Raw genomic sequence first — 6,000 nt, 5'->3', positions numbered from 1 at the left:
GTTAGAGTACTTTATCTCCAAAATAACTCCTTTTTAGGATCAAGGAGCACATTGAGCCACTTGCCATTAGTCAATGTTTGTCAAGATTCCAACACTAGGGCCGATCAGGTAGCGCTTATTTTTGGTCGCCTCTGCAAGTACTACACCGATATTTCTGCTACGGCATTGGTCACTCCTGGCAACAACCCTTCACCAATCCAAGCTATTCTTGACAGTCTGGATTCCTGCTGGAAAAAAGTCGACCATGATGTTTTTATTGTAGCTGTTGCACTCAATCCATTTGTCAAGACTGCACTCTTTACACCAATGGTCTCTATTGCACTCCTGGTCACCATGATAGAAAGGCTATTCTGCTGTGTGTTTGAGACAGATGCACCTGAGGCATTGGGCTCACGCAGTATTGCATATCTCATGGATCTGCATGATGCCTTTGGTTATACTGGTGGTGACTGGAGTCAGAATAACCTACGCAAGCAGATTCCAGTAAGAATCCCCATGTTTTATATGTGTAATTTCTCAGGTCTTTTCTCCTTAGGACTTCAATCCACTCAAAGCATGGCAATGTGCATGCATCACGGACCCAGTTGCAAAGCTTGCAACCCTCATTTTCTCTTTTGTTTTCAATTCTGCCAGTTGTGAGCGATTCTTTTCTATCACTGGTGACACCAAAGATCCTTCCCGAAACCGGCTGTCTGTTGAAAAAATGGTCAAAATCTCTGCTATCAAATTAGACCTCAATTGCGAGCACACAATTGAAGGGACACATCGGAAGTGCATACGACGTTCATTTGGCTATGCCCCATCAGCAAATGACTGCAACCCAACAGGGAGTCGCCTAGAGCCTGAGCTTGGGCACCCATCTTCAATTCCTGATGATGCCAATCATTCATACTTGTCATTCCAGGCCAACCTGCTGGACAATCTCAACGAGGACTCAGATGCTGGCCATCTCCCAGTATCCCATAACACACATGACTCTCGGCATGTAAGCACTTCCTAGATCCCACTCTATCATTGATATTTAACTCCATTCTAATTAGCGGATGAGTTTACAAGGTAAAATGATATGCGACATTTTTAACATGACCCTAGATGGGCCATGGAATCATTACTGGTTCCAGGGTGTACAGAATATGGCCCAAGAGCTGGAGATGCAGGATCTAGTTGTGAGAGATATGAATCTAGACCTGGACTCAAGTTTGAGCCAGGTTGTGGGATGGGGCTAATGAGTTTGGCCAATTCCGATACATTATAACTATATAGTCTTTCATCACATGTTTAGATACTCTCAAATGTATTGGATTTGACCAATATATCTAGTCCCTGTGACAATTGACTGCGATCAGATACAGTGTCTGTCACTTGACCTTTTGACCAGGTGATCTGATAGCGTCAAGTCCAACCCTGCTCATCAGTAATATTCAGTCAGCTAACATGTAACTCTGTTAGCTCCACTCCGCTCGGTCCTGCCATCCAACATGAGGGGGTGGGAACCGGGCCCGGAACATGCGGCACGTGGAGCATGCACAGATGTGGGAAGCGCAGCAGGCAGATGCAGGTCCAGATGCGGGTCCGGGTCCGGGCTAGTCAGGGTGTGTGCCCTGACAGGCCAAGGCCCGAGGAAGGAAGGAGGTTGGGAGTCAGGAATGGCTAGCTGACTGAATAGAAAGGAAGCAGCAGCCCAAATAGGAATGAGGGAGAAGAGCAGAATTGAAATGGGACAATGCAATAGTTGCAAGGTCCAAAGTAAGTCTGGAAAGTCCAAACTCGGAAGTAAAACTTTGGAATATTGGCAAAGGTAAATAAATGGAATCGGCTAACCAATACAATGGGTATAAGCAGAGGTGGGGTCAAAGTCTAAGGTCAGAGCTGTCAGGGGACGACTCCTGGGTCCCCATGACCCTCCCCTATGGCCCACAGCCTCAGGTCTGGCCAGCCCTATCCAGGGCACATGTCATATCTGTACAATCCTGACCTCCACTCCAGGCTCCCGGAACTCCGAACCTGACTTCCAGAGTCCTACTTCCCTTCTGCCACCTCCTCCTTGCTGACTTCCAAGAGGTTATCCCACCTCTGGCTCCAACACCACCTTCGGTCTGACTCTGGAACATTCCGGGTCCGACCTCATCCTCGACACCTTCCAGACGAGCATGCAACACCTATGTTCTTGACTCCGGACCTCCGCTCCGGAATCCCGTTTGCGTCTCCATCTCCGGAACCTCCGGTCTTAGCTCCGACCTCGGACTTTGACCCCACCTCCGCTTATACCCATTGTATTGGTTAGCTCATTCCATTTAATTACCTTTGCCAATATTCCGGAGTTTAACCTCCGAGTTCGGACTTTCCGGACTTACTCCGGACCTTGCAACTATTGCATTGTCCATTTCAATTCCGCTATTCTCCCTCATTCCTATTTGGGCTGCTGCTTCCTTCTATTCAGTCAGCTAGCCATTCCCGACTCCCATCCTCCTTCCTTCCTCCTTGGGCCTTGGCCCTTCATTCCTCCTTTGAGAAACACCATTGAGTCAAACCCTTGACCCTCGGTGTTGTTCCTCTTTCCATCTCCCTTTGTCTCCTTTCATCCTACCCTTGTTCCTTTTGATTCCGGACACCTCCTTATATACAATGTACCTAGTAACTTGTAACCTCAGTCCAAAATCGAGGGGGCCCGGGTGTAGTGTCCGGGGCTGAGAGCCTGGCAGGGGGCGGATCGGGCGTGTGTACTGACAGGCCCGATGCAGGACAGTGGTCCCTGGCCACTTAGACTGAAGTGGAAAGTTGTTATTATCATTAAAGGAGAAATATTGTACTACTTACCTGAAGTGGAAAGTTGAGAAGAAGGCTACTTCTTCGGTTCCCACTTCAGGTTCGTTTATATACATGCGGCTTAGATCACATGACGGGTACCACGTCACCCTCGCACACAGCCGTAACCACCCGGGTATCTCCGTGGGAGATCCCAAGGGCATCCGGTGCAGGTGCACGTACTGGGCACAGTGGGAAGTCGCCTGAGGTGCCCGGGCTGGGTACATGGTGGGTGCACTGCAGATGGGTCAATGGTACATTGATACAAAGAAAGTCGTCCATGTAGAATAAAGAGAGAATAAAGAAGAAGTAAGATAGGGAGAAAGTGAGGAGGGAAGAATGAGGAGGGAGGAAGGGAAAGGGGGAGGAGGTAAGGAAGGGTGGACAGCGGGGTTGTTAGAATGTGTGGATTTGGACGACTCCGGAGTGGAATTGGAGACTTAGCATGGAAGGACCTCGGCCTCAGCGACTCAGGCAGAGCGCTGTGCCATTGCTGGTTGTCCTGGGGGTCCCTAATTTCGGATCTAGCAGAGGGGAAGTCTCTTGGGGGAATTCAAGTCGATTTCGGACTGAGGTTACAAGTTACTAGGTACATTGTATATAAGGAGGGGTCCGGAATCAAAAGGAACAAGGGTAGGATGAAAGGAGACAAAGGGAGATGGAAAGAGGAACAACACTGAGGGTCAAGTGTTTGACTCAATGGTGTTTCCCAAAGGAGGAATGAAGGGCCAAGGCCCAAGGAGGAAGGAAGGAGGATGGGAGTGGGGAATGGCCAGCTGACTGAATAGAAAGGAAGCAGCAGCCCAAATAGGAATGAGGGAGAATAGCGGAATTGAATAGGACAGTGCAATAGTTGCAAGGTCCGAGGTAAGTCCGGAAAGTCCGAACTCGGAAGTTAAACTCCGATATTGGCAAACATAATTAAATGGAATGAGCTAACCAATACAATGGGTATAAGCGGAGGTGGGGTCAAAGTCTGAGGTTGGAGCTAAGACCGGAGGTTCCGGAGACAGAGACGCAAAATGGGATTCCGGAGCGGAGGTCCGGAGTCAGGAGCATAGGTGTTGCATGCTCGTCTGGGAGGTGTCGAGGTTGAGGTTGGACCCGGAATGTTCCGGAGTCGGACCGAAGGTGGTGTTGGAGCCGGAGGTGGGATAACCTCTTGGGAGTCGGCAAGGAGGAGGTGACAGAAGGGAAGTAGGGCTCCGGAATCAGTTTCGGAGTTCCGGGAGCCCGGAGCGGAGGTCGGGATTGTATGGATATGACAGGGGTACCGGGTCAGGTTGGGCTGGGTGGAGCTGGGTCAGGCAGGTGTGCCCTGACAGAATTCCCCCAAGAGACTTCCCCTCTGCTAGATCCGAAATTAGGGACCCCTAGGACAACCAGCAATGGCACAGCGCTCCACATGAGTCGCTGAGGCCAAGGTCCTTCCATGCTAAGTCTCCGATTCCACTCCGGAGTCATCCGAATCTGCCCGTTCTAACAGCACAATCCTACTGTGGGTAAGAAGATGAGAAGGAAGCTAACTTCCCATCTTCCCACAGTGGCCACTGTTGTAAACGGCGTTCCGGATAAGGCAACCTGGTTCCCAGTGGCTCACTCGTAGCTCAGATGTAAGATAGAAGCGGGAATATAACTAGTGATTTGGGGATGATGTCCGTGCATATATATATACAAAAGAATGAATAAAGAGGAAAATCTATGTAAGGCAACTCCTGTGCAGGCTGCGCGCTTAGTAAAATCCTCCACATGCCCCCGGATATCTCCGGTGACTCGCATTTCCAACAGCCACAATCAGCAAAACTTCCGGGGATACCCGGAAGTCACATGAAGGGGTAGGAACCGGGCCCGGAGCATGCAGTGCGCGGAGCGTGCATGCATGTGGGAAGCGCAGTGGGTGGAAGTGGGTCCGGATCCGGGTCCGGGTCCGGGCTAGTCAGGGTGTGTGCCCTGACAAGAGCTAAGACCGGAGTTCTGAGATGGAGATGCAAACGGGATTCCGGAGCAGAGGTCCGGAGTCAGGAGCATAGTTGCATACTCGTCTGGAAGGTGTCAAGGTTGAGGTTGGACCTGGAATGTTCCGGTGTCGGACCAAAGGTGGTGTCAGAGCTGGAGGTGGGATGACCTCTTGGGAGTCAGCAAGGAGAAGGGAAGTGGGGCTCCAGAGTCAGTTTCGGAGTTCCGGGAGCCCAGGGTGGAGGTCGGGATTGTATGGATATGACAGAATCTTGGAGTCTGCATCCAGCACTCATCAATGTATTTTCTTTGGTGGAATTCTCAGTAGCTTTCACCAGGCACAGATTGGGGTGCCTGACTGTTTGGGCCAGGCACCCAAAGTGGGGGTAGTTGAATGTGGGGGAATCCATTGTTGCATTGGCAGTTATTGCTGTGTGTGGGGCTTCCCTGACCCAGGAGGATCAGGTATTCCCACTAAATGCTGGCATATTTCATTTGGCCTTGGAAGCTTTGGGATGCAGATATGTAGATACTGAGTCAAAATCACATACAAGAAATAGTGCAGGCCTCACGACCCCATGGTTTATATAGCCCCAAAGTTGGATCCATGTATATTTATATTTAATGCCCTTTCCAATACTTCCATCGCTTCAAGCAAGGTCATGGCTGCATAAGCAGCCTTTCTAGTTGTAGTTGAGCTCCGGTGCTGAAAGGGTTCTTGAGCAGAAAGCAACAGGGTGAATCTCTCTGTCATCACAATAGATGGAAAGAATTCTGGAGAGCATGTAGTCAGAGGCATTGGTTTCCACAATGAGTGGGGCATCAGGTACCCAATGTCTGATGTGAAGGCTTCTTTCAGGGTGCTGTCAGGGACAGCTCCGAAAGTGGCGAAGTCCCGGCATGAGGGACTTGATGGGACAGGTGTCAGCTGTGCATAGCAGCGATCCCATCGCGGGGTGAGCATCCCTGACCACTTAGTCTGAAGTGGGAAGTTGAGAAGGGTGCTATTATATACATGCAGTCAAGGTCATGTGGAGGGAGCCACATCATCTCTGCACACAGCTGCACCTCTCTGGGTGTCTCTGTGGGGGATCCCAGAGGTGTGCCGCTGTGCAAGCAGGGATGTGTGTGGTGGGTGCAGCGATTGGGGAGTGGCATTAGATGTGTAGTGATACATAGAGAAAAGGGAAGTCGACTGCGGAACAGAAATAGAGAGAAAGAAGAAAAGGAAAGGAGGAG

Source organism: Cantharellus anzutake (genome assembly GCF_015039405.1).
Source record: "Cantharellus anzutake strain C23 chromosome Unknown EI90scaffold_28, whole genome shotgun sequence".
NCBI classification, from domain to species: domain Eukaryota; kingdom Fungi; phylum Basidiomycota; class Agaricomycetes; order Cantharellales; family Hydnaceae; genus Cantharellus; species Cantharellus anzutake.
This window is presented reverse-complemented; position numbering follows the sequence as displayed.